The following is a 21159-nucleotide window of genomic DNA, read 5'->3' on the forward strand; positions in this document are numbered from 1 at the left end:
AGATAAAGGCCATTGGAAACATAAACAGATTTATAGCAAACCTCATATTTAATGGTAAAGGGTTGAAAGTTCCCTTGCGATCAGGAATCAGTCAAGACTTACCACTACTTTATTCAACATTGTACTAGAGATTCCAGTCAGCAGGGTAAGGTAAAAGAAAGAAATGACAGAAGACATGGAAAGAGATGATAAAACTCATTCATCACAATGATATGATTAGTATATATAAAATCTGGTTGCCCACCAAAAGTTTGGAATTCAGAGAGTTTATCAAACTTCAGACTTACAGGATGTAAACATCAATGTCATATATTCCTACAGAACAGCAGATAATATAGAAAATGCTTTTATTCTTCAAAACTATGTATATTTTTTACATTATAAAAACATAATTCATAAGAATATGAAAATGTATGCCCTGGAATAAATCTAACAAAAATATGGGAAAGTCCTCTATAAAAAATTATGGAATTTCATTGATAAATATCTGTCAACTGATCAATTTATAATGTGGTATATTCATATAATTAAAATGTGGCAAATACATGCAATGAAGTATTCTTCAATCTTAAAAAGGATACATTGTATAACATGGATGAACCTTGAAAACATGATGCTAAGTGAAAGAAGCCAACCACAAAAGACCACATATGGTGTGATTCCATTTACATGAAATGTCTAGAACAGACAAATCTATTGAGACGGAAAGCAAATTAGTGGTTGCTAGGGATGGGGGAAGTAAATGCTTAATGGGCATGGGGTTTTCCTGGGGTAAGGGGTGGGGAAGGATGAAAATATTCAGAAATTAGTGGTTATGGCCTCACAACAGTATGAATGTACTAAACAACACTGAATAGTGCATTTTAAAAATCACTGCTTACCCTAAGATCCAGCACCTCCATTTCTAGTACCCAAAAGAATTGAAAGCAGGGACTAAAAAAAGGTTTTGTGGTTTTTTTTTAGATTTTTATTTATTTATTTGACAGAGATCACAAGTAGGCAGAGTTGGAGGCAGGGTGGGGTGGGAAGCGCGCTGAGCAGAGAGCCCAATGCGGGGCTCAATCCCAGGACCCCGGGATCATGACCTGAGCTGAAGGCAGAGGCTTTAACCCACTGAGCTGCCCAGGTGCCCCAACAGATACTTGTTTTTATATATTGATTTATTTTTAAGATTTTTATTTATTTGACAGAAGAGGGAGAGAAAGGGAATACTAGCAGGGGTAGCAGCAGAGTGACAGAGAGGCCCATGAGGCCCAACGAGGGGCTCAATCCCAGGACCCTAGGTGCCCCAAAACAGATATTTATATCCCAATGTTCACAGCAGCATTAATCACAACAGACAAGAGGTGAAAACAATTCAAAAGACCATCATGGAAGAATGGGTTAAAAAACTATCTAAGGGGGCCTCCTGGGTGGCTCACTGGGTTAAGCCTCTGCCCTCAGCTCAGGTCATGATCTGAGGGTCCTGGGATCAAGCCCTACATCGGGCTCTCTGCTCAGCAGGAAGCCTGCTACCCCCCCCACCTTTCTGCCTGCCTCTCTGTCTACTTGTGATCTCTCTCTCCCTCGTCAAATAGATAAATAAAATCTTAAAAACTAAAAAAATAAGAAACTATCTAAGGCATATCAATTTTCAGTTTGAAATGTTTAAAAAGGTCTAGAAAGGGCACCTGGGTGGTTCAGTGGGTTAAAGCCACTGCCTTCAGCTCAGGTCATGATCTCAGGGTCCTGAGATTGAGCCCCACATTGGGCTCCCTGCTCAGCGGGGAGCCTGCTTCCTCCTCTCTCTCTGCCTGCCTCTCTGCCTACTTGTAGTCTCTGTCTGACAATCCAATAAATAAATAAAATATTTTTAAAAGAAAAAAAAGGTCTAGAAATAGAGAGTGGAGACAGTTATACAACAGTGTGAACGTGTCTAATACCACTGAATTGTATCCTAAAAACAGTTGAAGTTGTCAATTTTATCACAATCAAAATTTGTTGAAATAAATTTTAATCTCAAAAAATTTGACAGTATTAAAAGGAGAGATAAAACTTAGTCCTAAACAATCACTGTTTAAAGTCTAAATAAATTGATCAATATAGTAAATCTCAAAAATTCCATCAGACTTTTTCGGTAAAACTTGATAAGCCAATTACAAAATGTATAAGGAAATGTACAAGGACAGCCAAAGCACCATTAGGAAAGAAAAGCAAGGTGATGGGCTTACTTGCTATAAATTTAGAGTAATTAAGACTAGAGGTGTTTAGTGTAGGAATAGATTGAAAGACTAATGAAGAGAATAGAGCCCAGAGTGGATGCAGGATGATTTATGTCCCAGTGGTACCTCAGGTCAGTGGGGAGAGGATGGGCTCTTCCCACTGGGGGAGAAAATGGACCTCAACCTCACTCCACTCACAAAAACCAACTGCAGATGGATTATAGAACTAAATGAAAAAGGCAAAATTACAAAGCTCTTGGAAGATAACATCAGAAGATCTTCTCTTATAGTATAAGTCTTTTTAGACAAGACACATGAACCACCCAAAAAAATGGATAAATTTGACTACATTAAAATATCTATTCACCAAAGACACCCTTCTGAGAGTGAGATGAACCACAGAATGGCGAAGAAATATGTAACAAATTCAACCATCAAGGATTCCTATCTAGTATATGTAAAGAATACCTGCTAGTCAACAAAGACAAAGACAGACCACCCAATAGAAAAATGGGCAAATGACTAACAGGTACTTAAGAAGAAATAGTCAAATGACCTTGACAGATACAAAGAAGAAATCTAAATGGTCAAAAACAAATGAACAATGCTCAACCTCATCAGTAATTAAGGAAATGCAAATCAAAATCACAATGAAATTTATAATACCAAGTGCTGGCCAGAATGTGGAGCAAATCTGTCCCTCGCTGACAGGAGATTAGATTGGCACAACATTTTTAGAAAATTATTTCACAGAATCTACAAAAATTGAACACATACATTTGCTATGATCCAACATTTATATCCTCAGGTTTTAGAATGAACTGTATGAAATAATTAATATTTCACTGTTTAATCCATAAAATTGGTAATTTCACTGTGATTCAAGCTAATGTATATCCAATAGAAATACATGCCCCAAAAGACAATTCAAGAATGTTCAATGTGGCTTTATTTGCAGTTGGCCCAGACCAGAAACAGCAAACATCCATCAACAGTAAAAGAATACCCTGTGGTACAGTCACACAAAGATATACTATGCAGTAACAAAAGAAAACAAACTACAGCTACATGCAACATGTGTGATTTTTATTAACAAATAATTATTATTATTAACAAAGCGTTGAAAAATGCAAAATGCAAAAAAAAAGAGAAAAGAAAAAGAAAATGCAGTATGATTCCATGTACATGAAGTTCAAAAACAGCCAAAACTAATTTAAATCATTTAAGAATGCATATAAAAGCAGTAAATCTAGAGAGAAGAGCAGGGAAATTATTACCATAAAAAGTCAGCTGAGGCCCCCTGAAGGGGGGAGTGGGCAGTGATCAAAAGGAGTTGCTGCGGGAGTTCCGGATGGGGGCGATGCTCTAGTATTTGACCTTGGTGACATTTACACAGGCACCTGGCTCTAATATTACTGATTACTGTACACCTGTGTTTTGTGCACATTTAGGCTTATGGGTTATACAAAATTAAAGGTTTTTAAAAAGTGCTTTTAAAAACAACTTGTTCACTTCTAGCCTGCAGTAAACTCTGTCTCGCCCCCCACCCCTCCACCCCGCCTCTAACTCACAGTACTGTTCCCATTCTCTCCTAGCATTATTTATATGTAAAAGTCTTGAGTTTCACATCTGTCTCTACATATGGGCTATTCCTCCAGGGGAGAGAAGGCACACTGGGAATTGACGTCAGACCCAATTCCATTCCACATAACTCTAAAAATGATTCTTCGCATAAACACTTCAGGAAGCAGACTTTCTGGTCTCAACACCCACTCTGTAGCTCTCAAGGATTTTAAAAACATGAAACAAGTTTTTAAAAGCTTTGCAAGCGCCATGCCTCTGTAGTCAAATAGAAGCAACCAGGGGCAGAGACTCCCACGGTCTCATGCCAAGGCCTCCTTCAGTTAGATGGCCTACGTACAACATTTCAATATTTGACCTCAACCTGGCCTTTTCTGGCCAGGCATACTCTAGGTCTGATTATCTAGATTTGGTTCTGGATACAGGGGTCTCTCAAAACTCTGGGTAGTAACTAGCTAATACCCAACTAAACCAGTAGCTTTTGGTTCCATTCATCACACCATCCATATGCAAATTTCATTTAATGTTGTTAGAAAGATACCATGGCAAAATCATATTACTTGAGTTAACAGTCCATTAAAAAATATATAACCTCTTCAGCCTTTTTGGGAAGCAGCTGCTGATTTTTTTTTTCCAGTAAGCAGTTAATGAACAACTAAAACACACAAGGACAAAGGCTCCCAGTAGAAAATGGTTAGCTATGATCATGGGCAGGTTCTTCTTCTTCTTCTTCTTCTTTTTTAAAGATTTTACTTATTTATGTGAGAGAGAGAGCGCATGCACAAGCTTGGGGGGAGGGGTAGGAGTGGGAGAAAGAGACTCTCTGTTGTGCAGGGAACCCAAAGCAGGGCTCTATTCCAGGACCTTGGGATCATGACCTGAGCTGAAGGCAGACACTTAACTGACTGAAGTACCCAGGTGCCCCAAGGGCAGGTTCTTTATTAAAGAAGAAATAAGATATTTAGAGAAAAGGAACAACAAACAACAAAATAAAAAGGCAACCTATAGAATGGGAAAAAAAAATACTTGCAAACCATTTAACTGATAAGGACATACAACTCAAGAGCAAAAAACCAAATTACCTGATTTTAAATGGGCTAAAGACCTGAAGAGACACTTTCCAAAGAAAATACATGCATGGCCAACAGGTACATAAAAAGGTGCTCAATGTCAGCAATCATTAGGGAAATGCAAATCAAAACCATGAGATACCACCTTACCTCGCATCTGTTAGAATGGCTATTATCAAAAAGACAAGCGATAACAAGTACTGGCCAGGATGTGGAGAAAAAAGAACCCTTGAAAACTGTTAACGGGAATGTCAATTGGTACAGCCATTATGGAAAACAGTAAGAAAGTTCCTCAAAAACTTAAAAATTACTACATCATCCAACAATCCCACTTTTGAGTATATATCTGAAGAAAATGAAGTCACTATCTTAAAGAGACATCTACAATCCCATGTTCATCGCACCATTATTCACAAGAGCTAAGACACAGAGACAACCTACATATCTGTCAGTGGATAAAATGTGATACGTATGTAACACACGCACATGTCACACTTCATGGACTTAGTCAAAGTCCATGTGCACACGCACGCACACACAGGGATATTACTCAGCCATAAAAAAGAAGGAACCCCTGCTATGTGTGAAAAAGATTCATCTTGAGGGCATTATGCTGAGTGAAGTAAGATTGACAGAGAAAGACAAATAGTATATGATCTCTCTTAACTGTGAAATCTAAAAAAGTTGAACTCACTTTAGGTTGAGTAATGGTGGTTACCAGGGTCTAGGGGAAGTGGAGAGAGGTTAAAGGGTAAAAATTTCGGTTACAGGATGACTAAGTTCGGAGGACCTCAAGTACAGCCTAATAACAACCATCATTAACAATATGGTGTTGTAGGGGCGCCTGGGTGGCTCAGTCGGTTAAGCGTCCAACTCCATTTTGGCTCAGGGTTGTAAGATCGAGCCCTGCATTAGGCTCTACACTCAGCAGGGAGTCTGCTTGAGATTCTCTCCTTTCCCCCCGCCACCCCTCTCTAAAAAAAGGGAGCCAATACAATGTTGAACATGTGAACTCTAAGAGAGCAGATCTTAAATGTTCTCAGCATTTAAAAAAAAAAAAAAAAAGTAACTTTTTTTTATGTGAGGTAATAGACATACTAACTCACCCAACTGTGGTCATCACTGTACAACATACACATTCATCAAATCACCACACTGTGTACCTTAGACAATGTTGTGTGTCAATTTTATCTGAGTAAAGCTAGAGAATTTATTTAAACAATTTAAACAGAATTTAAACAATTAGAAGAGGAACTCTCTGTCAGGGGCTTAGATTCAGGTCTGGCCTCCACCACAAACTAGATGGGTGACCCATACTCACTTATCTTTTTTATGCCTCAATTTCTTCTGTAAAATAAAAATAATGAATACTGTTTTTCTGAAAATAAATAAATTGGAAAAAAAAAAAGAATAATACCATTTACCTCAGAGAGTTATAATGAGGATTCAATGAAGGGATTCACTTGAATAAAACCTGTAAACTATAAAGGACTACACAGATTGCTGTAACAGTAGAAGGAATCTTTGACTAAGTCCATGAAATGTGAGAACTTGACTGACAGGAAAGAGCTTTGGAGCATTAGGGCCCATTAAAATGAATTGTTCTTGTTCTCAGTTGCCATCAGTGTTTACTGTCAATTCAAGCTATGCCCAACATGTAGGACAAGATTAACTACTCACAGTTCTCCATTAGCAATGAATTAGCAGCATCTACTAAATGACACTAAAAAGAATCTTCTGGGCATCATCAAAGCCTTTATTAAGTACCTATTTGATGAAGTCTAAACTAGAATATACAAAATTCTTGTGGCCATGTCTCCATTACTAAACTTATAATTGAGGTCAAGAAATGACATTAGCATATATAAAATACAGAAAAAGTCAGTATTATAAGAACAATCAGAGTTTAGAGAGGAAGAAATCACTGGGGGTTGAAAAGATTTCCTGGAGATGGTGGTAGAAGTTAGAAAGAACAGAGTCAAAACAGCAGAAATGAGCATGGTTTACAGGGGAAACAGGAGAAATACCGGCTGGTCCCAGGAGGTGTGTGCTGAGAAAAGTGGAGAGAGAATCTGAGGGCTGACAACCCAAATCAAGAGAATCTAGATTCTGTGCATCAGGATTCTACTCTAGGCTTTTCAGCCAAAAAGTGAAGTGATTTAAAAATGGGTCTCCAAAAGAGAGAGACGCATGCATACTGGCTACGCAGGTTCGGGGGTGGGGGGCATACAGCAGTACTGGAGGGAAAGGCTGGAAGCAAGCACTCCGCTCACTAAGGCATTCATTCAGCCCTGCTGTGAGTGGAGGCACCCTGAGGTTCTGTGCAGGGGGAAAGAGGAAAGAAAGGGTAAGTCTCGGGCTTATTTCAGAGGAAACCAGTGACACCAAGACTTCTGACCCAGTGAAGAGGAGAAAAGAAGGGACTGCAAATGAAGAGTCAGTCTAGCTGAGACAGAGAAAACATGTTGTATTTTACCCCAAGGAACTCAAAGAAGGTCCCTGTACCTGGAACACCAGGACTTAATGGGTGTTTGCTGTTCCTACTGCCTACAACACTGCCTACTCCCCCCTCATAAATCCCCCATCATCTTTCAGATCCCAGCCAAAAATTATTTCCTTAGGACAGTTCCCCAAGTTATATGCTCTCATAGCAACCACTACGTCTCCATTAAAACACTCCATGATTTGTGGCACCTGGGTGGCTCAGTCGGTTGGGCGACTAACTCTTGATTTCAGCTCAGGTCATGATCTCCGGGTCGTAGAATCAAGCCCAGCATTGGGCTCTGTGCTCAGCAGGGAGTCTGCTGGAGATCCTCTCCCTCCTGCTCTCTCCCTTGCTCTCAAATAAATACATAAAATCTTGGGAGGAAAAAAAAAAAACTCCATAATAATAATCTGTGAATTAACTGGGAAGCCAATAAACTCTGTGGAAGGGGGAGCTGTGTCCATCTCAATGAGAATTCCCTTGTGCGTTCCCAAACCATACCCAGTACAAGGTGCACAGGAAGTACCAAAACACAGTGAACAAATGCACACAAGAGTACAAGAAAAAGGGCGAAACTAAGAGAAGGGAGGAAAAGGTGCAATGGTAAGAAACAGGACAAAAGAGAGGAGCAGACAGGAGTGGAAGAGCACAGATAACGTGCAGGAGGACGCCTACAGCACTGAGCCAGACGTGAAGAAGCAAGGCACAGAAGAGGTCATTAGAGAGGTTGTAGGAGAAGAATCAAAGGAGTATAGGTTTGAAACTTGGGAAGAGTGATTTCAAAAGCCACCGAAAGGCTGCAAGGAGACTCTGAGACGGAGAAAAGTTAACAACAGGGGTGGGTTCCCCAGTTGTACCCAAGAACACACTTATCGCAGTGTAGTATGCCTGTGGGGGACAAGGAAAGAACTCAAAGCCCAGCCTCCTTTTCTCAGTGACCTTCCCTGCTGTCTATCCCGTTGCCTGAGCCAAGCCCCACAAGTCCTAAGACAGGAAGGATGTGAACTTGCATTCAGGCATCTATCAGCTGGAAATGACAATGACGCACGTAGCTTTAAAAATAGAGATCTTTGGCAAGGGCCAACGAGCAGTTCAGGAACATCACAGAGAAACCATCTCCGTGTTTAAGAGATCTCATTTCTCAAATGTCACTGAAAAGTCTGGTAAACAAATGCAGTAAAGAATCCTCTAAGACTTTAAGGGGAAAAAGCGAAAGATCCATCAAAATCAATTTGTCCCGTAACCTCTAAGTCAAGTGGGAGGACCGAAGTTGAGAAAATGGTTCACTTTGCCCTGAGCTAAGTACAGTCTGCTCCTAAACTGAGGCTGTCAAACAGCAACAACGGCTGGCATAAGTCAGGAATTTAATGCGTCTAAGCAGTATGCAGGATGTCTTTCTTTCTAAAACATCTAATAAATTTTGATTTATTACATTTTCTCATATCGCCCTGTAAGCAACACTAGTGAAGCCCAGGACTTCTGCGTTGAGCCTTCTAAGCTCTATGGAGGCAGAAACTGAGTCAGCCTTGGCCAGCATGGTGTCCCCTGGTGCCTGTATGTACCTGGCACCCAGCAGCAGTCCAAAAGTACTTGTGGAAGGAAAGAACGGTCACCAGCACACCAGGAGGCTGGACAACTTCAAGCACCAAGTGTCAATAAAAACTAAGACTAGCGGGGTTCCTGGGTGGCTCAGTTGGTTGGACGACTGCCTTCGGCTCAGGTCATGATCCCGAAGTCCCGGGATCGAGTCCCGCATCAGGCTCCCAGCTCCATGGGGAGTCTGCTTCGTTCTCTGACCTTCTCCTCGCTCATGCTCTCTCTCACTGTCTCTCTCTCAAATAAATAAATAAAATCTTTAAAAAAAAAAAAAAAACAAAAAACTAAGACTAGCTATCTTTAAGTGCCAAGAATTTTCTCTCTTAGCTTCTAGCTCCAGGAAGGCAATCTATTTCCTCTAAAATGTCATACGGTGAAGATTAAACTGCACTGTAATACATCTACTAAAAAAATCTCTAATTAGCAAAATGAGTTCAAGCTCCAGTAAACTATTAATTTTGAGCAAGGCTAGACAATTCACCATAACAAGATTTAACTTACTTGGGTATTTCATAGAATGAAAAATTGAAGTATGAAAGTTGCCTAGAGAAATCAATTTCAACAACTATTCCTGGATCCCACCCCTCTGATGAGAATACACAAGACCCTCCAGGTCTATGAGTGAACTCCTGCTACTGGGAATGGCGTAGAGAACCCAACAAGCACAGAAAATGAAAAAAACCACACTCAAAAGCAAACTGAAATTCCAAATGGATATTCCTTGCTTTTCCTCAACTCACAGACAAGACACGGCAGACAAGTTCAGTTCTGCAAGCCTATACTCTGCATATAAAGAATTTGTGAGAATCTCTCCTTTAACTCCATTTTAGCCTCATTTTTATTATTAAAAAACACAATTTTTAAAAAAACACAATTATAACCAGAAATCCTATGTTGTCTGTATGTGTGTATATATATCCTATTGTCTTTAAATATACATTATATCAACCAGCAGCCATAAAACAAACAAGTATTTGAAACCGCAAACCCTCCTAGAAGACATCAGCAGAAAAGCAGAATGCTACTCCAAACCTCCCACCCCCAACCAAGCACTTTTCTTAGTTAAGTCGATCTAATATTATCTTTTGTGTCAAAAAATGGGACCCCAAATACTCTGCCTCTAACTCTAGCTCTATCACTTAGGTAAGTCACTTAACTCAGTCTCAGAGGTTTTACCAGGTCTCCAGAGGATCTGGACTGGAAACCACGGAAATTGCTCTGAACTCTAAGGAAAGATCATTGTAGAGAAAATAATTTCAGCACGAGTGTAAACACACTCGTGATTCAACTGATTCTCAGTAGATTCTACTGAGATTCCACTCCTCTCAAAACTACTGCTGCCCATCTTTAGAAACATCTTCATACTAAAAGACATCCGGCACTGGAGAACAAATACACAGGATCTGCTTTCTACGTTGTCAAGATTTGGGCAACTATAAAGACTTCTCACACTGACCATAGCTGAAGATGCCTTTGTCAAGAAGGCAGAGGCGAAGTAAAGATCATTCAGTTCTCTGAATTCGCTGCTGTCAAGGAGCTATTTAAAGCCAAGATATATCATTGTTGTCCTGACATTGTTAAATATGTAAAGGGTGAGGGAAATTCTGTGGGCCTGCATACTTGAAAAATGTTCAATTTTTACAAGGCTTCTTTAATTCTAAGTGCTTCATCAATATAAAACATGTGATTCGCTTATTTTTGGAAAATAAGGAATATCATGGAGGACATTAGGAGGAGGGAAAAATGAAGGCGGAGCAGTCGGGAGTGAGAGATGAACCATGAAAGATCATGGACTTTGGGAAACAAACTGAGGGTTTTAGAAGGGAGGGGAGTGGAGGACGGGTGAACTGGTGATGAGTATTAAGGAGGGCGTGGGATTGCATGGAGCCCTGGGTGTTATATGCAAACAATGAATCATGGAACACTATGTCAAAAACTAATGATGGTGACTAATATGACACAATAAAAAAATATTACTGTAATTCTCAAAAGCAACTTTCCTGAAGGAGAATATTTATGCATTAAAAATAATACTTCAAGGGCACCTGGGTGGCTCAGTGGGTTGAGCCTCTGCCTTCGGCTCAGGTCGTGATTTCAGGGTCCTGGGATGGAGCCCCACATCAGGCTCTCTGCTCAGCGGGGAGCCTGCTTCCTCCTCTCCCTCTGCCTGCCTCTCTGCCTACTTGTGATCTCTGCCAAATAAATAAATAAAATCCTTAAAAAAAAAATCCACTTCATATTTTTTTTTTAAATGTCATTTGGGAATAGGTCACGTGTATTACAGACAGCCTAGAGTTACCACACAGATACTTCCTGAAGTTGACAATGGCACACACAGAAAACTCAGGACAGTTGCTTTCCTTCTCATGCTCCACGTTAGACATCACTAATCAACTGCAGCACTCTTGCACAGGCCTAGACACCATCTCCACATTCTTTTTGACCTGCGGCTCCAGGAAGCCACTACCAATTGATCCGAAGAGTCTAATGTACTGAAATCATTTGCCTTCCTTGTTAAATCAGTACATGGGGGTGAACACCCAGGATGGTGGTAATGCCAGTCAGTGAAGCCCAATCCACGTAACACAGAGTTCTCAGCAATGTATCTCCATAGGAAACAAACACAAAACCCATTATTTAGAAAACTAAGAAATCATGGGAAATTGCTTATCTTTTTTTTTTTTTTTTAAAACTACCATCATTAAGGGAAGTCTACTAACATGGGATAAGGAACATGGTAACAGTATCGTATGGTGACAGATGACAGTTTCACTTGTGGTGAGCACAGTATAATGTACAATGAACTTGTCAATTCACTATCTTGTGCACCTGAAACTATGTGCCAACTATACTTTTTTTTTCTAAATTTGAATCCACTGGAAGAGAATAGAAAGTGTAAGAATACACTGAAAGTATTGTTTGTGACACTTTAACCCCCACTTACGTGTGTGTGTGTGTGTACATGTGCACACACGTATGCTGAATCATGACACAGAATGTATTTCTCATTCTGTATTGGAGATATAGAAATCTGAAAGCCACTCTTTTAAAAAAAGCCTATTAAATATCAAATTACAAAAGAAAAATAAATCACACTTTTCAGAGAATTTCTAGTTTAGAGTTAAGTTGAACCATGTCTACAAAAAGCCATATAGCTTTTTTGTATTTTTCCATTTTTAAATTTTTTATAGTATCAGGACACCTGGGTGGCTCAGCTTGTTAAGTGTCTGCCTTTAGCTCAGGTCAAGATTCCAGGGTCCAAGGATGAAGCCCCACATCAGGCTCCCTGCTTAGCAGGGTGTTTCCTTCTCCCTCTGCCTGCTGCTCCCCCTGCATAGGCTCTTTTTCCTTCCCTCCATCTCTCTCTCTGACAAATAAATAAAATCTTTTACAAAAATAAAGTTTATATTATACTTTTCAAAAACATTTTATTTATTTATTTGCCAGAGGAGAGAGCACAAGCAGGGCGAGCAGCAGGCGGAGGGAGAGGAAGAAGCAGGCTCCCCACTGAGCAAGGAGCCTGATGCAAGTCGGGATCCCAGGACTCTGGGATCATGACCTGAGCTGAAGGCAGCCTCTTAACGGACTGAGCCACTGAGGCATCCCTATATCATAATTTTTAAAAGAACCAGAGGAAGACAAACACACAGACAAATACCTGCCCTTTAGGAGCTCACTACTTGAGATGGACAACACCAGATAAGTAAACTTGAAATGGCAGTCAGCCAATAGAATAAAGCAATTACACCGAAGTTGAAATAAAAAGGAAGAGGAAATTAATTTTAATCATCCGGAGTTGGCAAAATGTGCTCACAAAATTTTCTGCTATTATAATTCTCTGTTTAATCAGCCAACTGACATTAATGTCAGTTCCTGGAATGTATTTCATGACCCAAGAAGACGGAATGATTTTATGAACTCAAACCTTCCACAGTCATTTTCGTCACCCTTCAAAAGAGTGTTACTTCAATAGATGAAAGTCTACCCAAGTAATACCTGCACCAACCTATGAAAGTATAGGACTAGATCCCTACTTGAAATGTTGGGAAAAGGTAGGTAGGGGAAATAGACTGTGACCAATTTTCTGGAAATTATGTTGGGTTTTAATGGGTGACTTTGCTAGTTTATTCTGAAATTCTATGATTTCCCAAAATACTCTCATATTGAAGTGTTAAGAGCAAAATATATTCAGGAGAAGAAGTTTTCTATGTACTATTTCCTCTACTAACACATACAATTGGGTTGATTGTAGGTGCTAAGAGTAAATGGGTTTGGGGGTCCCTGAGTGGCTCAGTCGGATAAGTGTCTGCCTTTGGCTCAGGTCATGATCTCAGGGTCCTGGGACTAAGCCCCACATCGGAAGTCTGCTTCTCCCTCTCCCTCTGTTCCTTCCCCTGCCTTGTGCTCTTTCTCTCAAATAAATAAAATCTTTAAAAAAAAAAAAAAGAGTAAATGGATTTTTTTAAAAGGTTAAGCCAATGTTTTAAAGGTAAGTAGTGCATAACTATGTGCGACTGGGCAAGGTAAATGGCCATGGGAAAATTGTGTTATAACAATAAAGAGAAGTTTCAGTAGCTCTCTTTTGCTCAAAATCTGCAAGAAACTCCCAAAGAAAACAAGATCTGTAGCCTGGAAAGTGGCTGAGCAGACTAGTTGGAAGAGAAGTAGGAGAAAAGAATAGAATTACAGGAATAGCAAACTACCCTCCTGAAGACTCACAGGTGTAAGCGAGCCAGGCACAGAGGCTACGTGACAGGAGGCAGCGTGTGGCTCCCAGGCTTTCAACTAGAGCCATCCTGTAAATGACCCTGACCGAGAGTTGAGAGGTGGCCATGTGAAAACAGACCTAACACAGGTAAAAGAAAAGAATTCCATCTTCCTGGAATGTACCAAATTGATAGGGAACCAGCTAAGACATGAGTCTGCTGAGCAGTGAGCCCTGCCAATTCACATTAGAAACAAAGGACAGAAGGAGGCGAGGCTGTACCTCAAGTGACTCCGAGATTACAGGCGGGATCTCAATGTCTATGAAGCAGAGAGATATCTTCTGTTTCTTGTCAAGTTAAAAGTTGGCATTTGAGAAGCAAAAGATAAAGGGAAGCACACAGCAGGATATAAGCAATGGAGTCAAATCATAAGACTGTTGAAAAAATTTTTCTTTAAATTGTAAGACTTTTTTTTGCATTATAGCTTATAGATCAATGAGTTCCTGGCAAGAGTCAGAACGCAGCTCACCAAGACCAGAGTGAATGTGCTTAGAAAAACTTCCAACTAAGTGAAGCGATTTTTAAACTAAAATCTGAAAGGGGAGGGGAAAAAAAACACATCCAAATAAAAATAATAAAGTCAAACACTCTAGTCCAAAAGATTTAATATTTAATATTAAAACTACACAGAAGGAAGAACTGAATAATTTTCAGGAAAAACAAAGAAGAGTCTTAGAAACAAAAACCTGTGGTCTCAAATATCAGCAAAGCATTTAATCTGCTATGTTAAAAGAAGATGGCCAATAAAAAGCAAGAGCAGGCACTTTTCTGTATTCCTCCTGCTAAGTTCAGCTAAAAACCCTGGACCCTATGTATGAAACAAACCCAAGACAACTCCAAAGGTCAGAGAAAAGAAGGCAGGCCAGTTAGCAACCTCAGGACCCCAGAAACTGTCATACTCTTATACAATAACCACTCTACTCTAGTAGTGACAATTTTATGTGTCAACTTAGCTAGGCCACCATACCCAGATATTTGGCCAAACACCAGACTAAATGCTGCTGTGAAGCTATTTTTTAGTTTAGATTAACATGTAAATCAGGAGACTCTGAGTAAAGCAATTACCCTTCATAATGTCAGTAGGCCTTATCCAATCAGTGGAAGACCTTAAGACCAAAAGAGTGAGGTCCCCTCAAGGAAAAGAGAAATCTGCCTCCAGACTGCCTTTGGACTCAAGCTACAACATCGGTTCTTCTCTGGGTCCTCAGCCTGCCAACCTATCTTACAGATTTCAGACTTACCAGCCCCCCCCCAATTGTGTGAGTCAATTTCTTAAATAAAAATCACACACACACACACACACACACACACACACACACACACTCTCTCTCTCTCTCTCTCTCTCTCTCTATTGGTCCATTTCTCTGGAGAACCCTAAAGCACTAGCCAAACACTACCCAAAACTGTGTCATCCCATCTATACCTCTGACAATAAATGTCCAGCAGAGCCCGGACTTCCACCTTCACCAGGCAGCAGTGAAGGGCCCCTTCTCCTGCCTGGATGGTAACAGAGAAGACTGAGTAGTAGGGAACCAGGACTTACAACCCTGCTGGGTAGTAATGAGTCTCTTTTCTCCACCACCTACCCTTTGGCATCAGAGGAAACCACACAGGGAGCCTGGACTACATTCTAACCTAGCGGTAAGTAGGCATCCCTCCTCCTACACGCTGAGGTGGTGTCAGAGAAGGCCTAGTAGAGTTAGGACTTTCACCACTGTCCAATGATAACACCCCACAGTGTCAGTGGAGGCTACATGGGGAGCAGGAACAAGATGTCCCATACCCTCAGTCAAGATGATTATCACTAGAGGCCCACTAGTGACCCTGAAATTCCCACTGCCACACAGCAGTAATATGCACCGCAACACACCCCCAGGTATCCATGGAGACCAAGAAAGGAACCTGGACTTCTAACTCCACCTGGCAGTACAAAGGAACCCCCCTTCCTCCCGCAGTGTCAGGTCAGAGGAGGTCAGCTAAAACAGAAGAATTAAAGATCTAGTACTCATAATACCCAAAATGTCATGGTTTCAACAAAAACTCACTCATCAAAGTAATACCAGGAAGATCTCAACTTGTATGACAAATGACAACAGATGCCAACAGAGATGATAAACATATCAGAATCATCTAACAATGATTTAAAAGTATCCATGATAAAAAATGCTTCTATTAGCAATTACAAACATGCTTGAAACAAAACAAAGTCTCAGCAAAGAAACAGAAGAAAAACCAAATGGATATCTGAGAGATGAAAAGGACAAAATGGAAATAAACAGCCTAGCAGATGTGCTCAACAGCAGAGTGGAGAAATCAGAGGAAGCGGTGAACTGGAAAACAGAGTAATAAAATTACATAATCTAGGTAACAGAAAGAAAAAGGACAGAAAAATGAAGCGCTCCGGGGCCCTGTGGAACTCTCACAAAAGCTCTAACCTTCATGTTTCCTAGTCCCAAAAGGAGAGGAGAAAGAGGGCAGGGCTGAACGAGTACAAGAAGCAAAAATGGCTGAAAGCTCCCCAAATCTGCCAAGACACTTAAAATGATGGAAACAAGAAGGTGACTGAATCCCAAACAGGATAAACTAAAAAAAAAATTCACTCTATGACACATAATTCAGCTTCTGAAAACTAAAGAAAAAGAAACAAATTTTCAAAGGCACCAGAGAAAAAAAACAACACCTTGCCAATAGAGGAAAAACATGTTGAAGATCAGCAGATTTCTCATAAGAAACCATGGAGGCCGGGGACACCTGGGTGGCTCAGTTAGTTAAGCTGCTGCCTTCGGCTCAGGTCATGATCCTAGGGTCCTGGGATCGAGTCGCGCATCGGGATCCTTGCTCAGCGGGGACCCTGCTTCTCTCTCTGCCTCTGCCTGCCTCTCTGCCTATTTGTGCTCTCTCTCTGACAAATAAATAAAATCTTTAAAAAAGAGCAAAGAAAAATGAAACCATGGAGGTCAGAGAAAGGGGCACAATATTGTTCAAGTAGTGATAGAACAGAACTGTCAACTCACAAATCTCATATCCAGAGGAAAACATTCTTCACCCTGAAAGGATGGCACAAACTCTAAAAATAGAAAGTTAATAATAAAAGAAGAACAGGAGAACTTGAGGAAGGAAGAAAGAACAACAGAATAAGCATATGGATATAAACAATAAATTTCCTTCTCGAGTTTTCTGAAGTATTATTTAAAGATTGAGGCAAAAATTTTAACACTTTCTGATGTGGTTCTCAACATACATAAGAGAAATATTTAAGACAATTCTATTACAAACAGAGGAAGATAAAGGGACATAAAGAGAGGTAAGATTTCTAACACCTCGCTTGAATGGGTACAGCCAATCTAGAAAATCATTTGGCAGTTTCTGAAAAACTGAAACATATATCTACCATGTGATCCAGCAATCCCATTCCTGGGCATTTATCCCAGAAAAATGAAAACGTGTATCCACACCAAAACCCGAACACAAAAATTCACAACTTTTTTTTGCCAGAGCCAAAAACTGGCAACAACCAAAATGCCTTAAAACAGGGGAACAAACTGCACTTTGCAAAAGACACATGTATGCCATGGAACACAACTCAGAAGCTAAAAGGAACAAATGGAGACACCCACCTTGGATGGAGCTCAAGGGCATTACTACATTACATGCAGAGGGAAAAGGCAATCTTAAAGGTTACACACTATAGGATTCTATGTATATAAAATTCTCAAGAGCAGAATTATAGAGATGGAGGAAAAAGTAACAATCGCCAGGGGTCAGGGTTGGTGAAGGTAGCATGAAACTATACAGGAGTGGTAGAAAGAAGACTTCTGTGCAGGTGGAATAGTTCTACACCTTGATACCAGTGGTGGAGACCCGAATCTATACAGATGTGACAAAATGGCACAGACTCATACTAACATCCATTTTCTCGTTTGGGAATTATACTCCAGTTATGGTTGGGAAACTGGGTGAAGGGTGCGTGCACCCTTCTCCATAAGATCTCTGTAATTCCTGGGAATTTAATTATTTCATGGAAAAAAAGTTTTTCAATAAAAAAAAGAAAAGAGAGAGAGAGAAAGCAACAAAGAGCCTTGAGATTTGGTGGGATGGTACATGTGACTGGAACTGGGTAACCTGTGTCCATAATAGAAAGGTAGATCTTTCTCAAACTGAAATAATATAAAAGGCAAAAATAAACAAAACCTTGCTGAAAACCTTTCACCGTGAGAGGAGAAATGGAAAGGACATAGAGTGATGAGACTTAAAGAACAGAGACAACACTAAAAAAAAAGGTATTAATCTTGTTTTCTAAAAAACAAATTGCTAACCAGTCTTAGAGTAAATGCTATCATATTAAGGCAATAACATGAACTTTTTCCATGGATTGGCATCTTGGTAGGTTACATAAACCTATTTGTTCTGTTCCTTATTAAAGGCAGGCAGAGATAGCTATAGAAATCAGGGGTTTGGGGATTTTAAGGCTCTTCTTAAAACAAGAGGAAGCAGGAGAGTCAAGTATTTCTTTCAGTTTGGGATGTGTTAATGAAGAGCAACAAGGCTCATCAGCTCACTTCTGTGCAGTGCTGGTCCCTGCCAGCCATACAATGATGGAAAGGACACGATCCTGTCCTCCCGGAGTATGTAAACAAGTACCCTTAGAGGAGCAGACCTAGACCTTAAGGAATGATAGTGCTTGAGTCCTAATTAGTCTCAATGTCTATTATTATCAGGGTTTAGGGAGGCCTCTCTTGAATTCAAGACTAAATGAAGGACTGAATATGTATTTTATCATCTGCTATGTATACGCCCCATGTTCTATACAGTGGAGGTTTCAAAGACTAAGGACAAAGACATGAACACTTTCCTTTAAATATATAATGAAGCAGAAAACACAGTCACATAAATATAGGATAGGTGAGTAAATGAAACAGGGAAGAAATGAAAATTACTCTGCCCAATTAACTAAAATCTAGAAATTTTAAGGCATTTAATCTTTCCCTAAACTCTCAAGGTTCTGTCATACCTCAAGCTTTGCATATGCTGTTCCCTTTGGCTGGAGGGTGAATTTCCCCTTCCTCTGCCGGAGAACTCCCAGTCATCTTCTGAGATCCGGTTCCCATCCCACCTCTTACCTGAAGCTATCCCCAGAGAAGCAGAAGCTTTCCTCCTATCTCAGTGCCCCTATAGCACATTATGGCACTCAAAACACTGCTTCCAAATGTTGGACAAGTCTCTCCTGCTAGACTCCAAATTCACCTTTAGATTTATCAAAATGATCTCTGGGCATAGTTCAAAACTTCGGTAGAATCAGAGCTTCTGATAAACAGCAGTACCCTCCCTCCTACCTGGTCTCACTTCTCAGAGGCAGTGACTCACAACTCCCTCAGCTTTTTCTGCTGATAGCTCTTGATTTTTTCATTTGTCAAATAACAACACACAATAACTTCTTTTGGTACTTGACGCACCCCGGTATCAACCATCTCTCATCCATTATCTCAGACATACTCCAGGGCTGTCTTCCGTTCTGGGAGATTTTCTCACATTTTTTGACAATTTGCTCTCCTGCTTTGCATTTTTCCTCTCTGGACCTCCTATTAGCTAGCTGGGTGTTGGCTGATCTTTCTCCCTTTTCCTATTGTCCATTTCTTTGGGTTTTGTTCTGGTTTTGTCCTATTGTGGAAGAGAAGATTCCTCCAACTTGGTCCTTTCATCATTCTACTGATTTTGTAAATCTCCATTATCTTATTCTCAATTTCTAGGAGCTCTCACTTTCTGACGGCTCTTCTTACAAAAGCAAATGTTTTTGTTTTACCATCCCCAACCTTTTCTTTTAACCTATCAGGGAACATTGATTATAGAAGTTTAAAATCTTTTTCTGCTTCCTACATTGTTTTTCCCAATTCCTTCCCTGTCCCCAATTTTTTTCTTTCTTTTTTGTTGTTGTTGTTGGTGGTGGTGGTGGTGGTGGTGGGGACTTCTCTTAAATGACAGGATACTATGCTTTTCGTCACCTTTATATTTTCAACACATAGTCGGAGACAATAAAAAGTTAAATATGGGGGCACCTGGGTGGCTCAGTGGGTTAAAGCTCCTGCCTTTGACTCAGGTCATGATCCTGAGGTCCTGGGATCGAGCCCCGCATAGGGCTCTCTGCTCAGTGGGGAGCCTGCTTCTCCCTCTCTCTCTGCCTGCATCTCTGCCTACATGTGATCTCTGTCAAATAAATAAATAAAATCTTAAAAAAAAAAAAGTTAAATATGTAGGTGGATGAATGAGCCAGTGAAGGAACAGAAGGAGGATTTAAAATTTATGAAAAAGATGCCAAAAGGTTAGAGACTCACAATACTGTACTGGAAAGATTGAAAGACCATGGTCTTTTTGGGCCGGGGGAACCAGGAAGGTGGGGAAGGCCCCTGCCAACAGGTGGTCTCTGGTATATTTACCGGATGGACATGGCCTCCTGTGTGAACCTCAACAACAGGCAGATTATTTTATTTAAAATTTCAGGGGAGTTAAAATTAACTCCCCTCCTGCCTGGAAGTGTTTAACATATGACTTCATGGTCTGTTCACCACAGCAGCAGCATCCTGTCTTAGTTCAAGGTTTAAAAGAACTTTTTCCCCCGTAGATAAACCACATTTATCTCTCTGAAGCAATCTAGTTAAAAGAGGAGCAAAAGTAGTCTTAGATCTAATGATTAAAATGACTTAACTAAGAGGCCAGAAGGCTACGAGACAAAAATTACTTAATAGAAAATCTCTTTCTCGATTTTGAATTGAAGGTTCTTGTTTAACACAAAAACGGGAAACCAGAGGTCAACTGCCAGCATGCTGAGTGTTGTCTGTAAGAACACTTGAGAGCTTCTTGGTAGTTTCAAAGATTTGGTACCTATAGCCCCCATTAGGGCTCTTTTTTTTTTTTAAGATTTTATTTATTTATTTGACAGAGAGATCACAAGAAAGCAGAGAGGCAGGCAGAGAGAGAGAGAGAACCAGACTCCCCGCTGAGCAGAGAGCCTGATGTGGGGCTCCATTGCAGGATCCTGAGACCATGACCTGAGCCGAAGGCAGAGGCTTAACCCAATGAGCCACCCAGGTACCCCAAGGCTCTTTTTTAAAAATGATGAAAGCGGGGCACCTGGATGGCTCAGTCATCAAGCGTCTGCCTTCGGCTAAGATCATGATCCCAGAGTCCTGTGATCGAGCCCAGAGTCGGGCTCCCTTCTCATTGGAGAGCCTGCTTCTCCCCCTCCCTCTGCCTTGTGCTCTTTCTTGCTCTCTCTCAAATAAATAAGTAAAATCTTTTTCAAAAAATTATTAATTACAGTATGACTTACTATAAATATATCTTTTAAAGGAAATTCCGCTTTTTATGATTTTATTTATTTATTTGAGAGAGACAGATAGAGAGAAGCAGGTTCCCTGCAAGCAGGGAGACTGATAAGGAGCTGGGTCCCAGGTCCCCAAGATCAT

At 40.4% G+C, this 21159-nt stretch overlaps 1 protein-coding gene across 2 annotated transcripts in view; it reads right to left on the reverse strand.

Annotated features, from left to right (window-relative positions):
* ALG9 (ALG9 alpha-1,2-mannosyltransferase) overlaps window positions 1–21159 on the reverse strand; it is a 97454-nt gene that overhangs the window by 25555 nt on the left and 50740 nt on the right. The window lies entirely within an intron of this gene.

This window comes from Neovison vison, chromosome 7 (genome assembly GCF_020171115.1).
Source record: "Neovison vison isolate M4711 chromosome 7, ASM_NN_V1, whole genome shotgun sequence".
Classification (NCBI taxonomy): Eukaryota; Metazoa; Chordata; class Mammalia; order Carnivora; family Mustelidae; genus Neogale; species Neogale vison.